Below are 13,430 nucleotides of genomic sequence, written 5' to 3' on the forward strand. Positions count from 1 at the left end.
CTAATTGCCTATAATTTCCACTTGTTGTCTATTCCATTTGCACAACCGCATGTGAAATTGATTGTCAATCAGTGTTGCTTCCTAAGTGGGCAGTTTGATTTCACAGAAGTGTGATTGACTTGGATTTACATTGTGTTGTTTAAGTGTTCCCTTTATTTTTTTGAGCAGTGTATATATTTCCTGTTCAAAGACAATTCTTGCATTTTATACTTATGGGGTCCTACTAATCCCATATAGCTAAGAAAAATTAAATGTGAATGCAATATATATAAAGAGAGTGAGAGAGTGTCAGGGAACCGTTATCCAGGGCTTCCCTCAGCGCACCGCACGCTCGTTGTAACTCCCCATCATACTAAATACCTGCACCTGGCGCTTAACACCGTGCAATCCTACTTAAGACCAGCTCTGCCCCAGTGTCCTTGTCCGTTCTACAGTTAATGCTGGGACTAACTCGCTGTGGATGAACTCTTCCACGGATTTTGCCTTTCTCAAGGGATACTTGGATTCTGCAGACTTTGCCTTTCTCAAGGTTTACTCGGATTCTATGGACTTTGCCTTTTTCTAGGACTATACAGAATCTATGGACTTTGTGGGCTCTATTGTGGCTTCTGTGTCGGATTTGTGTTTCATCGTCACTTCGGTCTCCGGCTCTGTTCATCCGGCCTGACAGAGACATGATTAGGGGGGAAGAAATGCTAAACATAAAATTGCTTGTCATTTTTTTTATTAATGCAGTTTATTTTATCATCATTTGTATCCCATCCATTATGGTTGCACAAGCTAGTGCACTCTTAGTGCCGGTCCCAAGCCCGGATAAATAGGCAGGGTTGCGTTAGGAAGGGCATCCAGCATAAAACCTGCCAAATCGAATATGCAGATCACGAATAAGAATTTTACACCAGATCGGTCAAGGCCCGGGTTACCAATGCCTGGCACAGGTATCGTTAGCCTACAGGGTACCGGTGGAAATTGGGCTACTGTTGGCCAAAGGAGGAGAAGGAGAGGAGGAAGACGTCAACAGAGATGGCAGGGAAAGAAGAAGTGTAGGAGAGTAGAGGTTAGGTTTGGTACTTTAAATGTTAGTACTATGACTGGTAAAGGGAGAGAGGTAGCTGATATGGTGGAGTGTAGTGGAGGTGAAGAGAGTTTCTGATAGGGTGATGAACGAGAAGCTGGAAGTTAAAGGGTTATTTATTATCAAAAATGTCATCAGTGCTTATGCTCCACAAGTCGGCTGTGAGATGGAGGAGCAGGAAAAATTCTGGATGAAGTAGTAGATGGTGTACCAAGTAATGAACGATCGGTGATTTGGGCAGACTTTAATGGGCATGTAGGTGAAGGGAACATGGCTTTAAGGAGAGGAATGTGGAAGGGCAGATAGTGGTAGATTTTGCTAAAAGGATGGAAATTACAATGGTGAACACTTATTTTAAGAAGAAGGAGAAGCATAGGGTGACGTATAAGAGTGGAGGAAGGTGCACACAGGTGGGCTATGTTCTATGCAGGAGATGCAACCTAAAGGAGATTGGAGACTGTAAGGTGTTGGCAGGGGACATTGTAGCTAGACAGCATGGGATGGTGGTCTGTAGGATGGTTTTGGAGGTGAAGAAGAAGAGGAGGAGAGTGAGGACTGAAAGAAGAATTAAATGGTGGAAACTGAAGGATGAAGACTGTAGTGTGAGGTTTAGGGAAGAGGTCAGACAGGGGCTCGGTGGTGGTGAAGAGGTGCTGGATGATTGGAGAACTACTGCAGAAATGTTAAAGGAGACAGCTATAAAGGTACTTGGTGTGACATCTGGAAATAGAAATGAGGATAAAGTGACATAATGGTGCAATAAGGAAGTGCAGGACAGCATAAGGAGAAAGAGGTTGTCAAAACAGAATTGGGATCGACAAAGAGATGAGAAAAGTAGGCAAGAGTACAAGGAGATGTGGCAGCAGGTAAAGAGGGATGTGGTGAAAGCCAAGGAGAAGGCATATGAGGAGCTGTATAAGAAGTTGGACACTAAGGAAGGAGAAAAGGATTTATACCGATTGGCCAGGCAGAGGGACCGAGCTGGGAAGGATATTCTGCAAGTTAGAGCAATAAAGCATGGAGATGAAAATATGTTAAGAAGATCGAGGGAGTATTTTGAGAAAGGAGCACCACAGACGCCTTATTTGCTTTGGGAATGTTGATGGAGAAGTATAGAGAAAGGCAGAAGGAGTTGCATTGTGTGTTTGTGGATTTAGAGAAGGTGTACGACAGGGTGACAAGAGAGGAGTTGTGGTACTGTATGAGGCACATGGGGTCAACAGTGCAGAGTAATTAAGAGTGTGTTAGAGAAGTGAAGAAAAGAGTGCAGGCAGGGTGGAGTGGGTGGAGAAGAGTGGCAGGAGTGCAAGAGTGAAAGGGAAAGTTTATAGGACTGTAGTGAGACCTGCGATGTTGTATGGCTTAGAGACAGTGGCATTGAGTAAAAGACAGGAGGTGGAGTTGGAGGTAGCAGAGTTGAAGATGTTAAGGTTTTCTTTGGGAGTGACGAGGATGGACAGGATTAGTTCAATTCAATTCAATTCATTTTTATTTGTATAGAGCTTTTAACAATGAACATTGTCTCAAAGCAGCTTTACAATGCTGCCCAATCCTCACAGCACCGTCCCTTACGGTCCCTCCTGCAGGTGGTGAGCCCACAGGAAGGCGGCTCTATGTCACTCCGACGTCACGGACCTTGATATTTCTCTCGTAAGGGTCCCCTGGAGCATAGAGGATTAAGGGCCTTGCTCAAGGGCCCAAGAGTGGCAGCTTGGCGATACCGGGGCTTGAACCCCAGACCTTCCGATAGGCAACCCAGCGCCTTAACCGCTGGAGTCACCACTCCCCCTTAATTGGGAACATACAATATTTAAAAAACATTAAAAACAACAACAACAACAAAAAAAAAAAAAACAACACTGAACAAGTCTGAACACCCCACTTCTCTGACTGAAAACCAGGTTGGCTTTAAGTGGTGCTCAAGTGTAGGAGTAAATGTTAATGGTGTCTAGAAGCAAGATATTTGAGAACCTTGAGATTGTTCTTTGTTTAGTGTTCATTTAAAACTTGAAATTTCAAAAGTTTTCATATCTGAAGTTAATCAGAATCAGGTTTTTTGGCCAAGTGTGTTGACACACAAGGAATTTAGTTCCAGTTGTTAGTCACTCTCAAGTACAGACATAAATAAAACTGTACATTCAGCTTGGATAAGACAAAACAGACAAAAACAGACGATACAAGACAATACAGACAATATGAGACAATACAGACACTATTTAGTATTTAGTATTAGATAAGGATACAGAGTATATGACATATCAGTGATGTGAGTGCATGGTAGTGCAAAATACAGTATTGTGCGTCAGGTACGATAAAGAGTTAGTTTATAACTTTGTTCAATATACAGCAGTCATAGTGTGTGTAACATATACAGATAATGTAATGACTGACAGTTCTGATAGTGCAGTACTTATAGATATGATATGAAGCAGAGAATATATTTATAGTGAGTTGTTAATGAGGGTGATTACCTGGGAAAAGAAACTGTTCCTGTGTCTGCCAATTTTGGTGAACAAAGTTCTGTAGCACCTGCCAGAAGGGAGGAGCTGAAAGATGTTGTGTCCAGGGTGCGAAGGGTCAGTAGTGATTTTCGTTTCTGGTTCTTGTATGGTACAGGTCCTGGAGAGTGGACAGGGGAGCACCAATGATTGTTTTTGCTGTTTTTTGTAGTCTGTTCCTATCCTGTTTTGTTGCTGCTCCAAAACAGATGGTGATTGATGAGCACAGGACAGATTCAATGACTGCAGTGTAGAACTGCATCAACAGCTCCTGTGGCAGACCGTACTTTTCTTAATTGGCATAGACAGTACATCCTCTGCTGGTCCTTTTTTAGAATGGAGTTTATGTTGGACTCCCATTTTAAGTCTTGGGAAATGGTAGTGCCCAGAAACTTGAAGTTCTCCACAGATGACACAGGGCTGTTGGATATTGTGAGGGGGAGTAGTGTTGAAGGGTGTTTCCTAAAGTCCACTATCATCTACAGAGTTTTGAGTGTGTTTAGCTCTAGGTTGTTCTGACTGCACCATAGCACCAGCTGCTTCACCTCCTGCTCATATGCAGACTCATAGCCATCTTGGATGATTCCGATGAGTGTGGTGTCATCTGCAAATTTTAGGAGTTTAACAGTTGGGTCACTTGATGTGCAGTCGTTTGTATAGAACAAGAATAGTAGTGGGGAGAGGACACATCCCTGAGGAGAACCAGTGCTGACTCTCCGAATAATGGAGGTGATAACTCCTAGTCTCACCTGTTGTTTCCTGCCTGTCAGAAAGCTGGTGATCCACTGACAGATGGCAGGGGGTATAGTGAGGTTTAGGAGTTTGGAGTGGAGAGTTCCTGGAATTATTGTATTCCTGTATTGTATATGTTCCTGGGCAGTCAAGGTGTTGCAGAATGTAGTGCAGCCCCATGTTGACTGCATCATCCACCGATCAGTTTGATCCAGCAGCTGTTCTGTCACCTTCTTTAGGTGGGCCAATACCAGCTTTTCAAAGGTCTTAATGACAACAGATGTCAGAGCGACAGGCCTGTAGTCATTCAGTATTGTTATGAATGGTTATTTGGCTTTTCAAGGTCTTTTCAAAGGTCTTTATGACAACAGATGTCAGAGCGACAGGCCTGTAGTCATTCAGTATTGTTATGAAGGGTTTTTTGGGGACTGGGAAGATTGTGGATAGTTTAAAGCAGAAATGTAAGATGTAACATTTAATTACCTTTTTGTGAGTTTTTAACCTTCATGGTACAAACTAAACCTTGATACAGATTTCTGAATTAACAGGATCCAAGTGTGTCTAAAACCCGAGTCCCAAAACTGCAGTTTAACTAAAGTGTGTCTAACACCTGAGTTCCCATACTTAGTGGGTACTTCGTAGCATCTATGCATGATTGCCTTTAAAAATGTTGACTTTGGTTCCCTATTTTCCATCACATCTTACTTTCACCAGATCGTTACATTTCAGCGGGTTTTGCATTTATGTTGTATGTGATATGTCCCTGCATTTCCTAGGTGTAAACTGGTCTTTGTATGGTAGCAAATGTTGGTAGCAAATGTTCAGTTGAGGGTAGTTTTGTTCTAAGCTTCCTACCCATCAGTATTTCTGCTGGAGACCTCTACAGGTGTTGACCTGTAGTTCCAGATTGCAAGGTGAGGATCTTCTCCCAGTTCTGCTCTGTTCTTTCACAATTTGCACTGCCTTTTCAGCTAACCCATTTGACTGTGTAATATGTACCTAAATCATTAAAACTGCCAGTTATCACCCCCCTAACTAACTAAGAAACCTGACCTTGGCCCTTGTTAGCTGTCCAACTATAGGCCAATATCAAACCTCCCATTTATCTTGAAGATTCTAGAGAAGGTTGTAGCACTCATGCTCACATCTAATTAGGAATAAGGAATACACATTTTTAAATGTATCAGCCAGGGTTTAAGCCTCATCATATGAGAGAGACAGTGCTGGTTAAAGTGGCCAATGCCAGCAACCCCAGCTTCTCTCTCTCTTAAGTTAAACATGCTTTTGAGGCTTCAGTGACCACTGTTCCTGTTCCTCTCCTCGTATCTGCCCACTTCATCCCAGCCTGCCTCTGGATGGTGTTTTCCTCGATTGGAGGGCACTCTGCAGTTGGGGATGTTTCACATCATTGGCCTGGGGATCTATTAAATTAGGGGGTATTTTAGGAGCTTTGAGGATGGATTTGGACTGTACCTAATGTCAACAGTCTCCTACTCTGACTCAGGACAGTTTGCATTTGGCTTCACTTTTTATGTTACAGCCTTATTACAAAATGGATTAAATTCATTATTTTCCTCAAAATTTGAACCCAGCCATTAGGGGGGCACAAGCCAGTGCACTCTTAGTGCCGGTCCCAAGCCCGGGTAAATGGGGAGGGTTGCGTTAGGAAGGGCATCCAGTGTAAAACATGTGCCAAATCAAATATGCGGATCACAAATGAGAATTTCATACCGGATCGGTTGAGGCCCGGGTTAACAACGACCGCCACAGGTATCGTTAGCTGACAGGGTACCGGTGGAAATTGGGCTACTGGTGGCCGAAGGAGGAAGACGTCTACAGAGACGGCAGGAAAAGGAGCAGTGTAGGAGAGTGGAGGTTCGGGTTGGTACTTTAAATGTTGATACTTTGACGGCTAAAGGGAGAGAGGTAGCTGATGTGATGGAGAGGAGAAAGGTAGATATGCTGTGTGTTCAGGAGACCAAGTGGAAAGGGAGTAAGGCCAGGAACATTGGAGGTGGGTTTAAACTGTTTTATCATGGTGTGGATGGGAAGAGAATTGGTGTAGGGGTGATTCTGAAGGAAGAGTACAGTAAGAGTGTAGTGGAGGTGAAGAGAGTTTTTGATAGGGTGATGATCGTGAAGGTGGAAGTTGAAGGGATGATGATAAATGTCATCAGTGCCTATGCTCCACAAGTTGGCTGTGAGATGGAGGAGAAGGAAAGATTCTGGAGTGAATTAGATGAAGTGGTAGATGGTGTACCTAGGAAAGAACGATTGGTGATTGGGGCAGACTTTAATGGGCATGTAGGTGAAGGGAACAGAGGTGATGAGGAGGTGATGGGTAGGTATGGTTTTAAGGAGAGGAATGTGGAAGGGCAGATGGTGGTAGAGTTTGCTAGAAGGATGGAAATGGCAGTGGTGAACATGTATTTTAAGAAGAAGGAGGATCATAGGGTGACGTATAAGAGTGGAGGAAGGTGCACACAGGTGGATTATGTTCTGTGTAGGAGCTGCAACCTGAAGGCGATTGGAGACTGTAAGGTGTTGGCGGGGGACAGTGTAGCTAGACAGCATTGGATGGTGGTCTGTAGGATGGCGAAGAAGAAGAGGAGGAAAGTAAGGATTGAAAGAAGAATAAGATGGTGGAAACTGAAGGAGGAAGAGTGTAGTGTGAGGTTCAGGGAAGAGGTCAGACAGGGGCTTGGTGGTGGTGAAGAGGTGCCGGATGATTGGGCAACTACTGCAGGAGTGATGAGGGAGGCAGCTAGAAAAGTACTTGGTGTGACATCTGGAAATAGAAAGCAAGACAAGGAGACGTGGTGTTGGAATGAGGAAGTACAGGAGAGCATTAGGGGAAAGAGGTTGGCAAAACTGAAGTGGGATCGACAGAGTGATGAGAAAAGTAGGCAGGAGTACAAGGAGATGCGGAAGCAGGTAAAAAGGGATGTGGCGAAAGCCAAGGAAAAGGCATATGAGGAGCTGTATAAGAGGTTGGACACTAAGGAAGGAGAAAAGGATTTATACCAATTGCCCAGGCAGAGGGACCGAGCTGGGAAGGATGTACTGCAAGTTAGAGCAATAAAGGATGGAGAGGGAAATGTGTTGACTAGTGAGGAGAGTGTGTTGAGAAGATGGAGGGAGTATTTTGAGCAGCTGATAAATGAGGAAAATCAGAGAGAGAGAAGGTTGGAGGATGTGGAGTTGGTGAAGCAGGATGTAGATAGGATTAGTAAGGAGGAAGTGAGAGCATCGATTAAGAGGATGAAGAATGGAAAGTCGGTTGGACCAGATGACATACCGGTAGAAGCGTGGAGATGTTTAGGAGAGATGTCAGTGGAGTTTTTAACCAGATTGTTTAACAGGATTCTGGAAGGGGAGAGGATGCCTGAGGAATGGAGAAGGAGTGTGCTGGTACCGGTTTTTAAAAATAAGGGAGATGTGCAGACCTGCAGTAACTACAGGGGAATTAAGTTGATCAGTCACACCATGAAGTTATGGGAAAGAGTAGTGGAAGCCAGGCTGAGAGAAGAGGTGACCATCTGTGAGCAACAGTATGGTTTCATGCCGAGGAAGAGCACCACAGATGCCTTATTTGCTTTGAGGATGTTGATGGAGAAGTATAGAGAAGGACAGAAGGAATTGCATTGTGTATTTGTGGATTTAGAGAAAGCGTACGACAGGGTGCCGAGAGAGGAGTTGTGGTATTGTATGAGGAAGTCAGGTGTGTCAGAGAAGTATGTGAGGGTGGTGCAGGACATGTATGAGGACAGTGTTACGGCAGTGAAAAGTGCAGTAGGTACGACAGACTGGTTCAGGGTGAAGGTTGGACTGCATCAAGGATCGGCCCTGAGCCCTTTCCTGTTTGCAGTGGTGATGGACAGGTTGACGGACGAGGTCAGACAGGAGTCTCCCTGAACTATAATGTTTGCAAATGATATTTTGATTTGTGGTGAGAGTAGAGAGCAGGTTGAGAAGAGCCTGGAGAGGTGGAGATATGCGCTGGAGAGAAGGGGAATGAAAGTCAGTAGGAGTAAGACAGAGTAGATGTGTGTGAATGAGAGGGAGGGCAGTGGAGTGATGCGGTTGCAGGGAGAAGAGGTGGAGAAGGTGAAGGAGTTCAGGTACCTGGGGTCAACAGTGCAAAGTAATGGAGAGTGTGTTAGAGAAGTAAAGAAAAGAGTGCAGGCAGGATGGAGTGGGTGGAGAAGAGTGACAGGAGTGATTTGTGATAGTAGGGTATCTGCAAGAATGAAAGGGAAAGTTTATAGGACTGTGGTGAGACCTGCGATGTTGTATGGATTAGAGACAGTGGCATTGAGTAAAAGACAGGAGGTGGAGCTGGAGGTAGCAGAGCTGAAGATGTTAAGGTTTTTGTTGGGAGTGACGAGGATGGACAAGATTATAAATTAGTTTATTAGAGGGACAGCACATGTAGGATGTTTTGGTGACAAGGTGAGGGAGGCGAGATTGAGATGGTTTGGACATGTGCAGAGAAGGGACATGAGTTATCTTCTTCTTCTTCTTCTTTCGGCTGCTCCCATTAGGGGTCGCCACAGCGGATCATCCGTCTCCATACCACCCTGTCCTCTATATCTGCCTCTTTTACACCAACTACCTGCATGTCTTCCCTCACCACATCCATGAACCTCCTCCTTGGCCTTCCTCTTTTTCTCCTACCTGGTGGCTCCATCTTCAGCATTTTTCTACCAATATAATTCATGTCCCTTCTCTGCACATGTCCAAACCATCTCAATCTCGCCTCCCTCACCTTGTCACCAAAACATCCATCATGTGCTGTCCCTCTAATAAACTCATTTCTAATCTTCTCCATCCTCGTCACTCCCAACGAAAACCTCAACATCTTCAGCTCTGCTTCCTCCAGCTCCACCTCCTGTCTTTTACTCAATGCCACTGTCTCTAATCCATACAACATCGCAGGTCTCACCACAGTCCTATAAACTTTCCCTTTCATTCTTGCAGATTCTCTTCTATCACAAATCACTCCTGTCACTCTTCTCCACCCACCCCACCCTGCCTGCACTCTTTTCTTTACTTCCCTAACACACTCTCCATTACTTTGCACTGTTGACCCCAGGTACCTGAACTCCTCCACCTTCTTCACCTCTTCTCCCTGCAACCGCATCACTCCACTGCCCTCCCTCTCATTCACACACATGTACTCTGTCTTACTCCTACTGACTTTCATTCCCCTTCTCTCCAGCGCATATCTCCACCTCTCCAGGCTCTTCTCAACCTGCTCTCTACTCTCACCACAAATCACAATATCATCTGCAAACATCATAGTCCAGGGAGACTCCTGTCTGACCTCGTCCGTCAACCTGTCCATCACCACTGCAAACAGGAAAGGGCTCAGGGCCGATCCTTGATGCAGTCCAACCTTCACCCTGAACCAGTCTGTCGTACCTACTGCACACTTTACTGCCGTCACACTGTCCTCACACATGTCCTGCACCACCCTCACATACTTCTCTGACACACCTGACTTCATCATACAATACCACAACTCCTCTCTCGGCACCCTGTCGTACGCTTTCTCTAAATCCACAAATACACAATGCAGCTCCTTCTGTCCTTCTCTATACTTCTCCATCAACATCCTCAAAGCAAATAAGGCATCTGTGGTGCTCTTCCTCGGCATGAAACCATACTGTTGCTCACAGATGGTCACCTCTTCTCTCAGCCTGGCTTTCACTACTCTTTCCCATAACTTCATGGTGTGACTGATCAACTTAATTCCCCTGTAGTTACTGCAGGTCTGCACATCTCCCTTATGTTTAAAGATCGGTACCAGCACACTCCTTCTCCATTCCTCAGGCATCCTCTCCCCTTCCAGAATCCTGTTAAACAATCTGGTTAAAAACTCCACTGCCATCTCTCCTAAACATCTCCACACTTCTACCGGTATGTCATCTGGTCCAACCGACTTTCCATTCTTCATCCTCTTAATCGCTGCTCTCACTTCCTCCTTACTAATCATATCTACATCCTGCTTTACCAACTCCACATCCTCCAACCTTCTCTCTCTTTGATTTTCCTCATTCATCAGCTGCTCAAAATACTCCCTCCATCTTCTCAACACACTCTCCTCACTAGTCAACACATTTCCCTCTCCATCCTTTATTGCTCTAACTTGCAGTACATCCTTCCCAGCTCGGTCCCTCTGCTTGGCCAATCGGTATAAATCCTTTTCTCCTTCCTTAGTGTCCAACCTCTTATACAGTTCCTCATATGCCTTTTCCTTGGCTTTCGCCACATCCCTTTTAACCTGCTGCCGCATCTCCTTATACTCCTGCCTACTTTTCTCATCACTCTGTCGATCCCACTTCTGTTTTGCCAACCTCTTTCCCCTAATGCTCTCCTGCACTTCCTCATTCCACCACCACGTCTTCTTGTCTTGCTTTCTATTTCCAGATGTCACACCAAGTACTTTTCTAGCTGCCTCCCTCATCACTCCTGCAGTAGTTGCCCAATCATCCGGCACCTCTTCACCACCACCAAGCCTCTGTCTGACCTCTTCCCTGAACCTCACACTACACTCTTCCTCCTTCAGTTTCCACCATCTTATTGTTCTTTCAAACCTTACTTTCCTCCTCTTCTTCTTCGCCTCCAAAACCATCCTACAGACCACCATCCGATGCTGTCTAGCTACACTGTCCCGCGCCAACACCTTACAGTCTCCAATCTCCTTCAGGTTGCATCTCCTACACAGAAGATAATCCACCTGTGTGCACCTTCCTCCACTCTTATACGTCACCCTATGATCCTCCTTCTTCTTAAAATACGTGTTCACCACTGCCATTTCCATCCTTTTAGCAAAATCTACCACCATCTGCCCTTCCACATTCCTCTCCTTAAAACCATACCTACCCATCACCTCCTCATCACCTCTGTTCCCTTCACCTACATGCCCATTAAAGTCTGCCCCAATCACCAATCGTTCTTTCCTAGGTACACCATCTACCACTTCATCTAATTCACTCCAGAATCTTTCTTTCTCCTCCATCTCACAGCCAACTTGTGGAGCATAGGCACTGATGACATTTATCATCATCCCTTCAACTTCCACCTTCACGATCATCACCCTATCAGAAACTCTCTTCACCTCCACTACACTCTTACTGTACGCTTCCTTCAGAATCACCCCTACACCATTTCTCTTCCCATCCACACCATGATAAAACAGTTTAAACCCACCTCCAATGTTCCTGGCCTTACTCCCTTTCCACTTGGTCTCCTGAACACACAACACATCTACCTTTCTCCTCTCCATCATATCACCTATCTCTCTCCCTTTACCCGTCATAGTACCAACATTTAAAGTACCAACCCGAACCTCTACTCTCCTACACTGCTCCTTTTTCTGCCGTCTCTGTAGACGCCTTCCTCCTCTCCTTCTCCTCCTTCGGCCAACAGTAGCCCAATTTCCACCGGTACCCTGTCGGCTAACGATACCTGTGGCGGTCGTTGTTAACCCGGGCCTCGACCGATCCGGTATGAAATTCTCATTTGTGATCCGCATATTTGATTTGGCACATGTTTTACGCTGGATGACCTTCCTAACGCAACCCTCCCCATTTACCCGGGCTTGGGACCGGCACTAAGAGTACACTGGCTTGTGCCCCCTAATGGCTGGGTTAAGGGACATGAATTATATTGGTAGAAAAATGCTGAAGATGGAGCCACCAGGTAGGAGGAAAAGAGGAAGGCCAAGGAGGAGGTTCATGGATGTGGTGAGGGAAGACATGCAGGTAGTTGGTGTAAAAGAGGCAGATATAGAGGACAGGGTGGTATGGAGACGGATGATCCGCTGTGGCGACCCCTAATGGGAGCAGCCGAAAGAAGAAGAAGAAGAAGAAGAAGATTTTCCTCAAAATTCTACAAACAATACCCCATTAAGACAACATGAAATAAGTGTGTTTGAAATCTTTTAAAATGTATTTAAAATAAAAAAACAAAGAATTCACATGTACATAGGTATTCACAGATTTTGCTCAGTACTTTGTTGAAGCACCTTTGGCACCAGTTACAGCCCCAAGTCTTTTGACATATGATGCTACACACCTATTTTGGGGCAGTTTCTCCCATTCTTTATTGCAGAACCTCTTAAGCTCCATCGGGTTGGATGGGGAGCATCAGTGTGCAGCCATTTTCAGATCTCTCCAGAGATGTTAAATCAGACATTCACAGAGTTGTCCCTTAGTCACTCCTTTGTTATTTTGGCTGTGTGCTTAGGGTCGTTGTCCTGTTGGAAGATGAACCTGATGAACCAAGATGAACCATTCATGCCACATTCAACAAACCTGAGTAAACATGTAAGAGCGGGGGAAACAACAGCATATAAATATTCCAGCAATATATCTAAGGTAAAAAAAAAGGGTAGCCTGTTAATGTTATTCAGATGAGCTTCAAAGGAAAAACCTTTCCTTTCACTTCTAGCGTCATGTGGTCCTAGTAAAAGTATGTCTAAAAAAAGTATGCCTAGTAAAAGTACCTTCACTTTCTCTCCAACAATGACTACACAACACAGCCAGGAATCCACTACTTATCTGTTTTCAAACTTCTTAACAGAAGATGAGATACTGCAAGTCATCCAATCTTGCAATCCCACCACCTGTTCCCTGAATCCAATCCCTTCAACTATGCTTCAGACTATCACACAAGATCTCCTGCCCATCATCTCCACAATTATCAATGGGTCCTTAACATATGGCTATGTGCCAACTACCTTCAAGCAAGCAAGGGTCATTCCCCTCTTGAAGAAACCTGCTCTGAACCCATCAGACATCAACAACTACAGACCGGTATCACTTTATTCTTTCTATCTCTGGAACGCACTGTTTTTAACCAACTGTCTGTCTATCTCTCACAAAACAACCTCCATGATCCGAACCAGTCTGGGCTCAAAGCAGCACATTCCACAGAGACGGCCCTTTTGGCTGAGAAACTGCATGCTGCTCGATCAGCCAGGCTGTAATCTTTACTTATCTACCTGGACCTTTCAGCCGCATTTGTCACAGTCAACCACAAGACTCTCTTGTCTACCCTCAGGAGCCTTGGTATCAGCGGAACAGCATGGGAATGGTTTGCTTCCTACCTGGAAGGTC

Source organism: Silurus aristotelis (assembly GCF_946808225.1).
Source record: "Silurus aristotelis genome assembly, chromosome: 28".
NCBI classification, from domain to species: domain Eukaryota; kingdom Metazoa; phylum Chordata; class Actinopteri; order Siluriformes; family Siluridae; genus Silurus; species Silurus aristotelis.